The 15,974-nt window shown below is 38.4% G+C and overlaps 1 protein-coding gene across 1 annotated transcript in view; it reads right to left on the bottom strand.

Annotated features, from left to right (window-relative positions):
• Positions 1–15,974, bottom strand: part of LOC147316077 (indoleamine 2,3-dioxygenase 2-like) — a 64,887-nt gene that overhangs the window by 11,008 nt on the left and 37,905 nt on the right. The gene's annotated exons all lie outside the window — the stretch shown is intronic.

The raw sequence follows: 15,974 nt of genomic DNA, 5'->3' as shown, positions 1-15,974 counted from the left end.
CATGTAAGAAATTGCAGGTAGATAAAAGTATACAAACAGGACAGCACAGCAAGAGGCAATTAGAGCAGCTGCAGCATCTCTAGGATGGCCTGATGGGTCACGTGTGAGTGCAGCAACGAGGGACTTCAAGAATCTCCCATCCCCACATCTGCTAAACTCCAGCTAAACAAAAACAAAACTGAGGTAATAGTCTTTGGCGCCAAAGAAAAATGATTACAGGTCACCAGAGAACTTCAATCTATACATCTAAAAACCACAAACCAGGCGAGAAATTTGGGTGTAGTGATGGATGCAGACCTAAACTTAGAAAAACACATTAAGACAATAACAAAGTCAGCTTACTATCACCTCAAGAATATTTCAAGGATAAAAGATCTGATGTCTCAACAGGACCTGGAAAAACTAGTCCATGCATTCATCTTTAGTAGGCTTGATTACTGTAACAGCATCTTTACAGGTCTACCTAAAAAATCAGTCAGACAACTACAGCTCATTCAGAACTCTGCTGCTCGAGTCCTCACTAAGACCAAAAAAGTGGACCACATCAGTCCAGCTCTGAGGTCTTTACACTGGCTGCCTGTCCGTCAGAGGACAGACTTTAAAGTTCTGATGCTGGCCTATAAAGCTCTGAATGGTTTAGGACCAAAATACATCAATGACCTCCTGACCCAGTATGAACCTTCCAGATCCCTTAGGTCATCTGGATCCGGTCTTTTATCAGTTCCCAGAGTCAGAACCAGACACGGAGAAGCTGCATTCAGCTTTTCTGCTCCTTATATCTGGAACAAACTCCCAGAAAGCCTCAGATCAGCTGAAACACTCAGTTTATTTAAATCCAGGTTGAAGACTCACCTGTTCTCAGCTGCATTTGAATAAAGCATCAAATCCACACTTTTAAGCTTAAATTTCAAAACTTACATTAACTACTGATTTTATCTACTGTTCTGATTTTATCTGTTTTGATTTTATATACTGTTTTGTTTGTTTGTTTGTTTGTTAATTAGTTAGTTAGTTAGTTAGTTTATTTGCTTGTTTTAATCAATTTTAAATCATGCTTTTTATTTGTTTTTGTTTCTAATGTCTCTGTAAAGCACTTTGAATCACCTTGCTGTTGAATTGTGCTATACAAATAAACTTGCCTTGCCTTGCCTTGCCTTGCTGAATAAATGAAGAGATCTCTCCAAAAAGCACAATATTCGTTGACAACTGATCAGGGTGGTGGAGAGGCATGCATATATATGTCTTTGCTCGTGGAATAGATAGAAAGGTGGGTAGCGTGCAGCTCACTATGACAGGCTGTGTTAACAGTATGCACACAGACTGAGGCATAAACATTAGGGTGATCAGAGCAAAATTAAAATTTTTATACACTATCTGGAGAAAATGGATGTCTCACCCATACTGTTTTTCTTTAATCCCACTCCCACAGCCCCTGCAGGATTTGGGGCTATTACCACCCGCTCTTGCAAAAACACCATCCGTTCCCCTTGATCCTGTCTAGATTTTCACCACTGCTATTTTTGATAGTTTTGTATAAAAGCAATCCAACAAGAAATACCGTTTATATGTAGCCTTTATGAATTTCTTTAATCTGAGACAATCATGGTTCAGTTACTCAAATGTTTAGCAAGCCAGTTTTATAATATATAAGGAAAATGGATGTATTGCTTTGACAACCAGGCAAGTTGCATTTAAATGCATGTCTGTCCAGACTCATATAGTGAAGACCCTGCAGGGATTTAATAGGTGGGCATCAAAGATTAATGACACAGTCATGTGAAGTGCATTTACCATTTCCCCTTTTCTTTTCCTAGGTATTGTGGCAGAATAATGGAAAAGTATTGATGATATTCAAGAAAAGTTAACCCTCACTCAGTCAATTTATTGGTGGGATTTTCTGATACGTGGCCTACTTATTTATATTTATTTCTTTTAAGTCAAGTCAGCTTTGTTTGTTTAGACATCAAGTGCCGGCCAAAGTGCTAAACAGAAGGCCAATGTAGACACAATAAAAGAAAGAATTTTAATAAATGAGATCATACACATACATATACATATATGCACATATATACGTTATCTAATAAGATAAAAAAACAAATCAAAAGAAGTAAGACAGAATTGCCCCCAAAAAGTGGCCTAAAAGTAAATAAATAAACATTTATTTATTTATTTTGTGTTATTGCTTTCAGGTTCATGTGAACGTGGTAGCGGGTCATGAAACATTCTGTGTAGTCTTGTTGCCGTGCATGTGTGTTGTTATCATTCTGCTCAAGTAACAAATTGTTTCCCATGTAATACTTAGAAAATCAATAATATGTTATTTTCACATTTTTGTACAGTCAGCCATGCTAACGCCTTCTTTTATGAATAGCACTTTTGGTTTGTGGGCTGGGATTGGGGTTAATTGAGTTGCATGTACACTGTACTATAGAAGGATGAAAAGCACCTAGAGAGGTGGAATTATGCTTGGAGCGAACAGGGATGAAAGTAGGTAGAGAATATATGTGCCGGAAAATACAGGACAACTGAATTTTGCCAACAGGCGAAGCCATCTACAGCAAATGGGGGTGTGAGAAAGAGAGAAAAGACATGGTGGCACGGATGGAGACTAACTGATGAATTAAAACAGAAGGGCTCCAGCAAGAGTGAAAAGGGAGGTTTATAAGACAATAGTGAGATCAGCTATGTATACAAGTACTGCTAATGAAAAGGCATGAGCCACAGCTACAGGCAGGGCAGTGAAAGATGCTCAGATTTGTGTTGGGAATGACAAAGATGGACAGAAACAGGAATCAGTATTGCACACCTTGGACTGCTAAGGGAAGAAGTAAGAGAGGTGAGCTTGATTTGGGTTCTGGGCATACTTTTAAAAGGATGTTGAAGGCCAGGCTACCAGTAAATCGAAGAATGGGAATGTCAAAGAGGAGGGAAGACATTTAAATTTTTTGATTCACAGAAGATGCAGAGGACAAGCTAGAAATAGAAGTGGATAATCCTCTGTGGTCACCCCCTAAAGATGTTTAACAGCTCTGAACATCCATGCTACTGTGACCTGACATGACCAGCAAACCTAAGAAATACAGGATCACACAGCCTGTGATAGACTCTCTTACTTTACAGCACTTGAAAGCTTTTCCTCTACCCCTGCGTCTGATTGGACCAACACACTCTTGTTGATCTTTAAATAGATTTGAAGCTTGATTCCTTCCCCAGCCTTATTTCCTCAGAAATAAGTGAAACGTGTACAACCTCCAAACACCCCATTACACGGCAGTAGCTGAGGTCATGTAACCACCTGAAAAGGTCAGAGTTTCTGCATCCACTTAATTTTACAACCACAAGAGGTGCCTCACTGCCCAAACCCTGACCTTTTCCCAAATCTAACCAATTTTATTTTCAGTGCCTGAAGCGCCAAACAACAACTGAGAACGAAAGTATTAAAATGAGCTGAATACTGAAGTCAGCCATATTAAAAACTATGATCCAACACAGTGCATGTCCTAGAGTCCTAGAGTTTGATCCACTTTGTCGCTACATCCTCTTCTGTTGTTGCTGCACATTAAGCAGGGAATTTGCGTACCCATCACAACAAAGTTCCATGACAATGTCAATGAAAAATTCACTTTTTATTGGCATTATTTACCTGGTGCGAACATCTAATTTTAACACATTACTTTCCACTTTTCACCTCTTCACACAGCATTATATTGTGATGGTTTGTTAAAAGTGTCATTTCATGTATTTCTTTGAGATCAGTTGAGCTTTCCAATGCTGGACTGTTTCCAACCATTTCTGCAACATTTTCTTTAACCAGGAATCTGACATTTATACCTCCATCATGCAGTGATGGGTCTTCAGTTGTCAGGAGACACAGTTTGAACCCCTCTCTCTTTGTCTGTCTTTTATTATTTGTTACACAGCTATTTCTGTTCCTTGTGCTGGGGAAAACAGACTCCCTGAATGTGTGCACCATTATCCCTGGATTTAAATTATATCTCTCCCTACCTCTAATGACCAGCTTTTTACATTGCCTTTGAGTTCTGCCATTATCTGCATTATTTCCAAATCGATGCAAGCATTGTTAACGGGAGCAGTTAGTAGGAATCACTGGCATTTGCTGTGCTGTACCTGCCACAAGCTGAGCCTAGCCATTATCTGTTTGGTAGCTTTCTCTCCTCAGAGGCCTTTCACATACTCTTACATTTTAACAGTATGCAATCAAATTATCTCCATGCTGCCCAGTTTTTTTCACTGGGGCATATTAATAATCACTTATTTTGATTTGAATGTCCAGCATTTATTTTCTCAAAGCAAGATTTTCCCATCTAAATAAACAGATTTGATCAATCAGACCACTACATTTGGCAACAAGTGTGCTCATAGTTCAAAATGTGCATCAGTACTGAATATAGTCTTAGAATCAAGCTGGCGTGTCTTTGTTTGATTCTCAGTGTTTGTGCTACTTCCTGTTTTATTTTGGTAGTCCTTGTCACATGTGCATTTTGTTCAGTTTTGCTTCCCCTGACTTGTTATGTCTAATTTGTTCCTGTTGTGTTCCCATGTGGTTCCACTTCTCTAATCTCCCCTCAGTGTATATACTGTCTCTGTTTTCCTCTGCCCTTTGCCAAAATGTTTGTTTATCTATGCTTGTGTTTTCTTCGGGTTTCATGGGCTCTGTTACTAGCTTTTCTCAGTTTATGTTCTCTGTTATGTTTTCTTTGTCAAATAATTGAAAAATTAAAAATCAGCCTTATTAAATGGCTCACTTTCCACCTCCCAGCTTCACTGAGTCTGCACACCTTGTAGATTATGACACATCATTGCATGATGCCTGATTTTGACTTCATTTTTTTCGCAGTGCGTTTTTTGAGGAATTTTCTGCAAGAACAGTTTGGGATGTCATGCTGCTTTTATGGAACAAGCTACATACTCATAGTGTTTATACATACGTAGTGCAGTATCAAAGACTAAAAAGCCTTTATACTTAAATATCTGTGTGGCCTCACTGTCACTGACTAAAAGTGAGACAAAAAGAATGTAGTTCTCAATCATCAGTGCTCAGTGATCATCAGGTAAAGATGTTTTGAACATAAACAGTGTAAAAGATGAGTGTAGCTACTGTGACATCATACATTGTTTTCTGAAGTCTTGTTTTGAAACTTTGAGATGAGTGTTTCCTCCATTGCAATCTTGATTGCTAAAAAATCCCCACTGTCACAAGGAGGAACGGGTATGACTGTGAAACCACATGCTTTTTGGCTAATGACTTGTGATTGACAACATGTTAGCCAATATGCATGTGGTTCAAAATGACTCACAGAGCCTAAATACAGAATAGAAAATCATCTGTTTGATAAAAACGATACTGAGGTGCATTATTGACAATATCATGAACTTTTCTGTTGGTAAGTGCAGCTGTTTTTGCAGCTGCCTGTATTAATGGTAAAAACGCATATATAGTTTGACAGAATTATTTGTCATATTTAAATGAAAAGTAACTACTTATAAGGCATACTATGTATGTTGTTACGACCCTCTCACACTCATGAAAGCCATGGCCTGCTTTTTGGTTGGCCTGGGAGGATCGTCAGCTAATGTCTTGCAGGCTATCAAAGCTGGCCCAGGTGATCTGCTCAGTCTCTCTTCCACTCCATCTGAAATCAACCTATTGGTAAACTCTGTGTCTTGGTTAGGTTACGTTTAAATTACTTTATATTTGAGTAAACATGTTTTGTGAACACCTTTCTTATCACCTTGTCTGAGCCAGTTTTGTGACAATGCAGCTGGTCTCTAACCATATACATAAAACATGATTAGGCTTAATGACAATGGTTACCGCGGGCAGGGTATTTAAGATGGATGGGTTCCACAAACTGGTGCCCGCTCCTGTGTTTTTTTTTTTAATGGATTAATTCTAAGTAACCAAGTTCTAATCGACAGATTAAAAGCAATACAAAACACCATTCAATAATCAAACTAGCAATCAACCAACAAGTTTTTAAAAAGCCACATATTAAAATAAAATAAAAACAGTAGTTCCTCCAATTTATAAAAAAAATAAGGGTTTCTCATTAGTACACATCAGCTTAAAGTACTGCTATCATCACTGCAGTGAACATTGACAAAGTTTTTTTTCATCATATGCTTTGTGTAAATACATGTTTCCTAAGTCCACATGTTGCACAAGCTCACCTGTTTGACTCCAAAGTGACATTTTGATGTGTTACCAGGTACAACCCACAATCTTCCTGCTCTCCGATTATAGAACTTTGTGATAAAATCCTTTCATTGCTGAAATAGAACTCTTTACAGCTGACTTTCATGAAGTTTGAAACTTGTGTCACCCATGTTGTCTGTTATGTTACATTGTGAAGCTTAGCTGAAATACCTTTTAGCAGCACTTTAGTGCTTTTTCAAATTGATTTCTCAGCATTCACAAAAATCCTCAACACCTGAAAAGTGTTTACTGTTCTCCTGTTTGATGTGCAGCCAGTGTCTAATGTTTTATATGTAACTCATAATTGCAAATACAGCATTGTATACATGTGGGGGCAGAGGAAAGACGTAAAGGCTGGGGAATACGTTGCTGTTATGGTTATATAATTGGAAACCTCCTGCTGCTTGTGCAAAAAAGCCAATTTACTTGTGACCCGTGTCACACAGCCACAATTACCTCCATCCAATTAGAGACAGATCTTTAGCTCAGCCTACAGCAAGTACTTTCAATTTTCTTTGCCAGGAATACTACATTTTGTTTTCAGATCTCTTTTCATAAGGATTGTGCCTTCCATAAAAATCATGGTTCCTGCCCCTAAAAATTAAATTGTTGAGGATTTTGCTGTGTCACAGCAGCAGGAAGGAAAATGTGTGTGTGTGTGTGTGTGTGTGTGTGTGTGTGTGTGTGTGTGTGTGTGTGTGTGTGTGTGTGTGTGTGTGTGTACTGACTGTCTGGAAATGACTGACAATGAATGATATTTTTTCCCTGATTTGTTCTTTTTTTTTTTGATCTGTTTTTTTTTTTATTGCTTCTTCTTTTTTCTTTTTTTTCTTTTTTTTGCTTTGTAATTGCCAGATAGTGCAGCAGAATTTCTCAATGTGTAATATTGTTTAAAGCGAAGGCTATTGAGCCACCAGTCAATGGGCATTTCGATACAACATCGAAACATTCAATATATGTCCAGTCTGCAGAGAGATCAGAAGTGGGTGTTGAAGAGCACAGTGTGTAAACCCAGTGATGAGTAAGCACTTCCACTATTGCTCCTGACACATCTGACAGCTTCTCTCCACTAATACCGAGCTGCAGCTTCATCTCAAGGGTGTATGAATTGAGACAGATTATTTGGGGAGTGATTCAGAACTGTCATTATTAAGTCCTCAATGCAATATGGTGCGATTCTATGGGGCCGCTTTGAACAAGACAAACCACTCATTCTAATGCCTTTCGTCCAAGCGGCATTTCCAGAAGGGATGTAAAGACCATGACCACAGAAACCAAAGAATGCAGAAAGATAAGGTTTGAAAAAAATGATGAAATTGCAAGAGAGTTAGAAAAATGATAGGGAAAGTAGTTTCAACCCAGGAAGAGCTGATATATTCATGAATCACTGTGATTAGAATTTCTATTCTGCTACTGCAGCCATTACAGCAATTTCTCTTTTCCACATAATTTGTGTTTGTAGATATTTGTATTCATCGTGGCTCCATGGACTCTACACTTCACATTACAAAAGCCACCTGGTTTGAACCGGAAGGAGACACAAACCCAGCCTGGACTGGCTAGCATATTCCTTTTGCCAGTCTCAAAAAAGGATAAATGCATCAGCATAAAATCTGCACCAAATCTGCATCTTCTGCATCTTGGAAATAGGACAGCAGCCAAAATCCTAATGTGTATTCAGTGACTGCAAATAATATTATTAGCAGTTACTGGTATTTAATATCTTATTGCATATAATAATATATACACAGTTTGTGTGTTATGTGTTTGATTAGGGTTAGGGTTAGCCAAGTAGTGTATATTGTTAGAGGTGAGCAAAATTAATAAATAAACCATTGTAAAGTCCTCGGAAGTGATGGGAACATCACTGCAGTGTGCTGTGCTCGATGCTCATTAGCTGACTATAAGTAATCACACAGCATATCAGATTTCTAGTAGAAACAGATGGCCACGCGGTGATCTGAATATTATTATCGTTGTGTTACTGTGGATGTATCAGAAGAGGTTTTTTTTCATTTTATACACAAAATTAGAGAAAAAACTGCTTCAAGCAACACAGATGTTTAGCTTATTATCCATTACACTACCTTCAGTCTGATTGGTGCCAGATTCCTTCTGCAGCATGACAACAAGCCGAAATATACATACAATATTAAGTCGTAAAGAACTGTCCTCGGCTACAAGAAGAAAAGGAACAGATGGTATTGTTCCCTTGATCTTACATCATTGCATCAGTCTGGGATTACATTAAGATACAGAAGCAACTGTGACAGGAGAAATAGTAAGAAGAGAAGAAACAGTACATTCTTAGCAAGTTCTCATAGATGCGTGTAATACTTAGCAGAACTTCTGCCACATTTTAATTTAATATAGGATCTATTTCTGCAGTTTCTGTGTAATAAGCAGAAACAGAGCTGGAAATTGCAAAACTGCCTGTTTCTATTTAATAACATAACCTATTAAAGCAAACTTAAAAAGTGTGTGATTATTACCTGGAAACACTTGTGGTAGTTTCTGTGTAATAAGCAGGAAACAGAGCTGCAAAATGCAAAGCTACCTGCTTCCATTTAATAAAGTCCTGAGCAAGTTTTCAAGGATCCAGACTTTCATGTAACTTTTAAAGGATCTTGAGTGAACTGTAGTTCTCTGGGATTTCTGAGCATCTTTCAAAGATTTTCCCTGGACATTGATGGCTTTTCACTCATTTTCAGTATCTGACCATTTTTTGTTGTTGTTGTTTTTTTTTCTTGGCCTATCTCAGTGTCTGTGAAGAAAATAAAGACGTGGAGGACAAAAGTGCCAGGCGTAAAAACAAAAAAGTGCATATTTACAACAGATGAACAATATCTGAAAGTCATTAAGTAGCAAAATAACAACAATAACAACAACATCCAGCAAGACACGACACAGGACCTCAAAGCTGCATGAGGTCCCTTCAGCTGATCCATCTACTGTTTGCTGAAGTCTCATTAGAAATGTTAGATATGGTTGCAGTGGAAGGCTGGCTGTCAAGTAAGGCTGGCAGAAACTCACTGGCAATAGGTGTCATGGAGTGATGAATCCAAATTTAAAAGCTTAGGTTGAAATCATGGTCAGGATGTACTGAAGAGGTCAGGAGTGTTGGGACATTTGTAAAACATTGTCATGGTTCGGGGCTGCATTTCAGTCAGTGGTATTGGAGGTCTAATTAAAACTGATGGAATAATGAACGCAGACAAGTACAGTCTGATTTTGACCCATCACACAATACCATTGTGAAACTATTTGCTTGGCTATCATTTTTAAGCATGACAATGACCCCAAACATGTTGCCAATGGAGTGAAATATGTGGAAAAGATTACAGAATGGAGTCTGTCTTGGGGTGAGAGGCAGTGTCCACCCTGGACAAGTCACCAGTCTGTCACAGGGCTAACACATAGACAGACAACAATTCGCACTCACACCTATGAGCAATTTAGTGTTTCCAATTAACCTATCCCCCCTAACTGCATGTCTTTGGATTGGGGAGGAAGCTGGAGTCCACAGCGAGAGCCCACGCAAACACAGGGAGAACATGCAAACACTCAGAAAGATGGTGGAATTGAACTCAGGACCTTTATGCTGTGAGGCAACAGTGCTAACCACCGTGTCACCAGTATATATGTGATATGTATTTTGTTAATGTAAAATGCCCAAAAGCCAGAACGGTATTTCTAATTTGAATACTTTGCCACTGAAGTCTGACCAATATTCCATCAACATAGTCTTTATGCTTGGTGCACTAAATGACCAGTAGTGTTAGTTACCACTGAGATAGGATATGAGCTCAAATGGAAAAACTGATGAGTAACAGTGATTTAATTTGAATGGGCAGAGATGACATCTTCATGCATGAGGGAACTTCAAAGCCATATTTGGTGAGTCACAAATGATGGCAGGAATGATGAAGTGTGGTTTCCTGGAGATCTTATATTAGCAAGATAAATCAAAGCTGTAGCTTCATGTGTGATTAATATTTTTTTCATCTACCCTATTAAATATTGTTCGAAGCACCACACAGAGCATATCTTTTTAGACTAATTCCACATAATATGTTCTGTTCATCTGTGCTATTCTGAGAAGCTTTTTTTTTTTTGATGAGATAAAACCACTGCAAAACTAATGCATATCTGAAAATATCTGATTAGTCGCAACAATATGGGCTACCATGGAAACAAAAAAATCTTCCAGTCTAAAGTAGCGCAGAGTGGAAAGACATGAACCCAAGCACATCCAGCATCACTGGAGCTCAGAGATCATTTCTCACTTTGAAGTGCGCTGTCGACCAGTGCCTGCAGTTGCTGTTGACACAGACTGGAAGCAAACAAAATCTGGGCCATTATGTATTTAATGATGGAAGAGGACATACCCAAGAGACCACAACTGTTACTCTCTAGGCTCTGTGGACAGCAGGCTGTTAGAACTACTGCACAGACAAAAAATAATAATTTGACAATTTTAAGATCTTGACGTGCAGATACTGAAGTGGCTGATATAAATAAAAGTGTACCTAGAAATGAGCGTGATTAAGCTGCAGCGCTCTAGATTTTTTTCACACAAAATTCTGATGAATTTTCTTTACAGAAATTTTCTTTACAGGAAATGTAAAGACTAAGAAGTTTATTCTTAGTAGTAAATCTAAGAAGGAATATACATTTATGTATTGTAGGGCAGATGGATCAGATAGTAGAAGTATGACTCTAGGCAGTTAGTCAGTCAATCAAGATCACTTATTTGTAACAGGAAATCAAGGACCGTGTTGGGGATCATTAATCATGAATTGCAATTCTCTAACTTTTCCTCATTACCAGTAGGTCAAATGCTTAAATAAAAGGTCTTGCAAAATTTGATGCACGTATTAAGGTGTCCCAAAGGAAACATAATGACTTTAGTGAGAAATGCTATCACAGCAAACTTTTTTGTTTTTGATGTAGGGCGCCAACAGCGAATCAAAACCCGACTATACATCCCTGTAAATATTTCTTGTAAAAACTCCCCCAAAACATCATAGAATAAAAATGTACAATGTACCATACAATACTGAAACCAACTTATAAAGCTGTGCAAACTTCTTTGCTTCTGACAATGGGAGTAATTACAAAAGCACTGTGGTTAGGATGCATGCATCCAGTAAGGAGAAGCCACACTGTTTGTCCTTACCGTCGATCGCATCCAGCCTGTAAATTACTGCCATCTCATGGCTGCAGTTGGCTATTGACTCTGGAAGCAGGATTAACTCTGCCTCCGAATTCACTGAAATCTGCAGTCTTGACTTCATGGACAGGATAAAAATTACTAAATCTCTCTCTAACTCTCTCTAACAAAGAGTTATCTCTAACAAACAACCTGTCTAACAGTACATCTTAAATAGCTATTTTTCTAGGTATTTTCAAAGTGTTTTACTTCTACTTCTACTTTAAATGAATGGTTATAAAAACACTCGTTATTGACAACTAATGGGAAAACATTTAGATGACAACTGAATACTTACTGTTGTCTTGTTGATGGTGGTGGTAGTAGTGGTGGTGGGGGGTCTGTGAAAGTCACCACACATCACTGCTATGTTGCTAATCTTGCTCCTTTTGTCAACTCTGGCAAAACAGTCTTTTCTGGTTGATACATTTCTACCAATCTGCCAGCAGTAATGTAAAATGCAGAGCAATAGAAACATTTTCCCAGCAATTGTAGCATTATTCAGCATTGGGTAAATTTGTTTTGCAAAGGCTTGAAAGTAATGGCTATTACTGTATACATAAAAGTCACTTATTCCAGCGCTGACTGCATCATTGAGGATATCAGTTGCAAATTGCTAATTGTCCTAAAACTAAAAGGGACATTGTAAAACACCAAAAAAAAGATGCTGAAGAGAGCTGTCTGTGTCTTCCAATTGTTGATCCAACAAAAGCATGCTGGTCTAAGTCTCCAGTGACAGATTATGTGTGTTTGAATACGGTCTCAGGAGACCTGGGCACACAGTGAATATGCAAATAAATCTACAGACAACCAATTACGCTGAAAACTTTTCAAACAACTCTTCAAACCACAAGGAAGAGACATGTTGCAACTTGAAAAACACAAAGAGAGTAAGAAGTGAGAGAGTGAGAGTCACAGTATGAAGATATTTTGACAATGTATGAGTTTACATTCAACACTAGATTATAATGGCAACACTTTAAAACACAATGATAAATAATATAAAATAGGTACCCAGTAATCATCTATCCAATGGAAAAATGATGGGTTATGTAACATTTCTATATTACATTGATTAGTTGTGTGTTTACATGCCTGTGTTGGATAATGGAAATGAGTTAAGCAGAATTAGCGTTGGCTTCTCTGTGGGAGTTTTTTACAGATAGTAAAGCCAATTTTCCAGTGACATTAATAGTGATTAATAGTGCTGTGTTGTCAACGCTGTTTGATCGGACACAAGTGGAGAGGCAGTTTGGTGGGAAGATTCCTAAAAAAGAGCCAGAGTCAACACAAAGACATGCTATTTGTTTAACAAGAACTATAGAAGGAGACTGACCAGCAGCTGGATGAGTAGAATAGAAAATGAACAGAAATAGAATAGAAATATCCTTTGATGTCCCTCATTAGGGAAATTCAGGTGCGTGGAGCATGCAGATTCACACAAAAATAAAAATAAAAAGGAAAAAAATGTACAGTTATTAAAAATAGCATACTCGGATCCAAAGAAATGTGTAACTGAGTAAGAATCTTTTTTAAATGTGCAAAAAGTGGTGTATATTTGTGCTTTATAAACAATGACAGACTATTTACAGAAAATGGAAAAACTGTGCAAATGACAGCAGGGATGCAAACAACTTTTTGTGTTTGTTGGGAGCAGTGATGGTTATAAAGTCTAACAGCTGCTGGGAGGAAAGACCTGCGATAACACTCCTTTGTACACCTAGAATACAGCAGTCTGTCACGGAAGATGCACTCCACTTCTGCAACAGCTTTATGCATGGGTTGGGGACATTGTTCAAGAGTGATGTGATTTTTGCCAAAGTTCCTCTACCACCTCCTATAACCTGCACTGGGTTGAGGGGGAATCCTAGCACAGAGCTGGGCTTCCTGATGAGCTTATCCATCTGCTTCCTCTCAGGTGTAGATAAGCTGCTATGCATTAATTAGGGGAGTCTGCATAAACTTTCATGGTAAATTAAAAAATTAAAATGGACTCCAGAAGACCAAAAAGGTGGCTTGCGATATCAGGAAGCACAACTCTATCAGCATGTCCTATAAGTCCTGATGAGCCCCAGCTGACATGCTGTTTGGGAGATGCTCTGACACAGTAGTCTAGCAATTACACTCTTGTTTAACTGTATAGGTGTTTGACACTTGTCCATTTCCAGTGCTTCCAACATTAAGTTCTAGTGCTCATCCAATGCAGTTTCATGAATGTAATAAATGTTGTTCACCTCACCTGTCAGTGTTTTTTAATGTTGTAGATGATCGGTATAATCACCATGCTCAATATTTTTATATCTGAAGCAAAAATGCTGTTCTCTTCAGCTTCCCAACAGTGCCAAAAACTGTTTTCCTCAGGTGCTGAGAAGATGTGAGAAAGTCCTTGTTTATTCATGTTTCCAGCTATCTCTAGTGATCTTACTTGTTCGGATCCCCATGAGTTTTCTGCATACAGTAGGAAAATCCTTATGAATAATTTAGATAAAAGATAAAAATGTATGTTTACTGCTTTGGCTGCTTCATATGCTAATCCAAACATTTCTATTTCACCTAGGGATCTTCTGTGGATCTGAGAGAAGCGTTTGACAGTGCATACTCCCCTCACCTTTGAGATGTTGGAGAGCTCGACAGAGACCAGGAAATCGAATGGAAGAAACAGAGCAATGTTTGTGTCTCAGCCTCAACATTACACCTCAATCTTTTATGTAAAATCTGCTGTTTTCCATTTCATACGCTTTCCCTTTCCAAGCCTTGATTTAAATTGGGCATGGCCACTTTAAAATCTTTGCATTTACTGTACAGTGGCCCAGAGGCTCAAGCTGTCCTCTGGGATCCAAACCTAATGAATGGTTAAGCTGACAGTCATCAGCAAGTAGCGAGCACTTTTTTGCATAAATCTGGGCACTCCCCTCACAGCCTTTGGCATGTCAATAAACGGAGTAGTAGAGGAGGAAGGATTGTGGCAAGCGGTGGAGGGGGGGATTTTTTTGTACTTGTCAACTCTGTCTTGTTCCACTCATTAAGTACAGTGAGATTAAGCTGGTGTTGAGACTGAGGGGGAGCTGTGGTTCATGGCAGGTTGAATTGGCATGCATGCAGTGGGCTCAGTCAGAAGCTCATCATAGGTCTATGAACAGGCAGGGCTGGGAGGAAAACAGACAATTAAATCAATAATTCGGCAGTCAGGAGATCACTGCACTGGCTGCTGCTCCCTGTCAGCCTTTACGAAGAAAAAGTAATATGAAGAAGACTTTCTTCTCTTCATATTCAAGTTGCTTATATAAGCTAAGAATGATGAAACCTTTGTCCTGTGTCAGGAACCTCCTATGACATCTGTTTCCCAACTTCAACCTTTAACTCTGAAATAATCAAAGCATATGTAACAAGCTGTGCTTTAAAGGACGAAATTCACTTTAAGACACATCATAGTTTGAAAACTCCTCCTTCATCACTAAATAAAAATCATAGAACTTACTCTAAAATTTGCAGTTAAAGTGGAGTGTACACTGACAAAAATTTAGTCTATGACAAAACTGACTCTCAGTTGGGGTTTTATCATTTTATGTTAACCAGCAGTATTAGAAGCTGTGGAGCCCCTCGAGATTCAGCTTCTTTTTCACAGCCCAAAGTTGCCCAATCATATTGAAATATGGGGAAATTTGAGGTGAACGCGACATCTTAAAGTCTTTGTTACGTTGTTCCAGCCGTTATATGTAACAGCATGCAGTTGTGACACCACTGGATTCAAGTATCTGTCTGTGCCCTGTTGGGAATGAGAATAGACTGTTGTCGTTTCTCTGAGGCCAACTTTTGATGCTTTGGAGCCAGCGGGTGGGTGCTTTTGATCATGGACATTGCCTTTGTTGCCCTTATGCTTCTGGTCACTGAAGTCTAGTCTATGCTTTGTGTTTTGTCGTGGACTGCAGAATGAAACTGGGACAACCCAGCACCTCTGTGAATCTGTTGTTGACAGATAAGAATTGATTATGCAGAAAATAAGCCTAAAAGTTTTTGCACAGTACTGTTGGCATCCAGTAAACGTAGACATAGAAATAACTGTCCTGGCACAAGCTTGGCTAATAGAGGCCACTTCAGGTTTTCTCTCAATGGAATTTTCGTTTCATTGCTTTTTAAATGTTTGATATTCTTTACCAGCAAAAGCGTTATAGATCTTTTACAATTTTATCTGTATCCTGCAGCATTTCACCACTTAACTTTGGCAAAACTTCTATTTACAACATTTTTTGGAATACCAGTCAACAACTAAATAGAAGAAGAAGAAGAAGAAGAAGAAGAAGAAGAAGAAGAAGAAGAAGAAGAAGAAGAAGAAGAAGAAGACTGGTACAGTGTCTGCAGGTTTCAGCGACTGTTAAAAGAGACTTTACTTAAGCATGAAGCAAGAAGCAGGAAGAGGTAAAAACAAAACTAAAACATGTATATAAATCATAACAAGATGATAATAATAGGATCATATATACATGAAGAGTATTTTTTGTGTTTTGGCTTTGATCAGTTTGGACAGCTTTGATGTAACTTCCTCCC

This window comes from Aulonocara sp. 'chitande type north' Nkhata Bay, linkage group LG13, assembly GCF_057382095.1.
Source record: "Aulonocara sp. 'chitande type north' Nkhata Bay isolate Kocher_YH1m ecotype deep benthic linkage group LG13, A_spYH_male_GT1.1, whole genome shotgun sequence".
Lineage (NCBI taxonomy): Eukaryota > Metazoa > Chordata > Actinopteri > Cichliformes > Cichlidae > Aulonocara > Aulonocara sp. 'chitande type north' Nkhata Bay.
The sequence above is the reverse complement of the archived record's forward strand: the minus strand, read 5'-3'. Positions and strand labels throughout refer to the sequence as shown.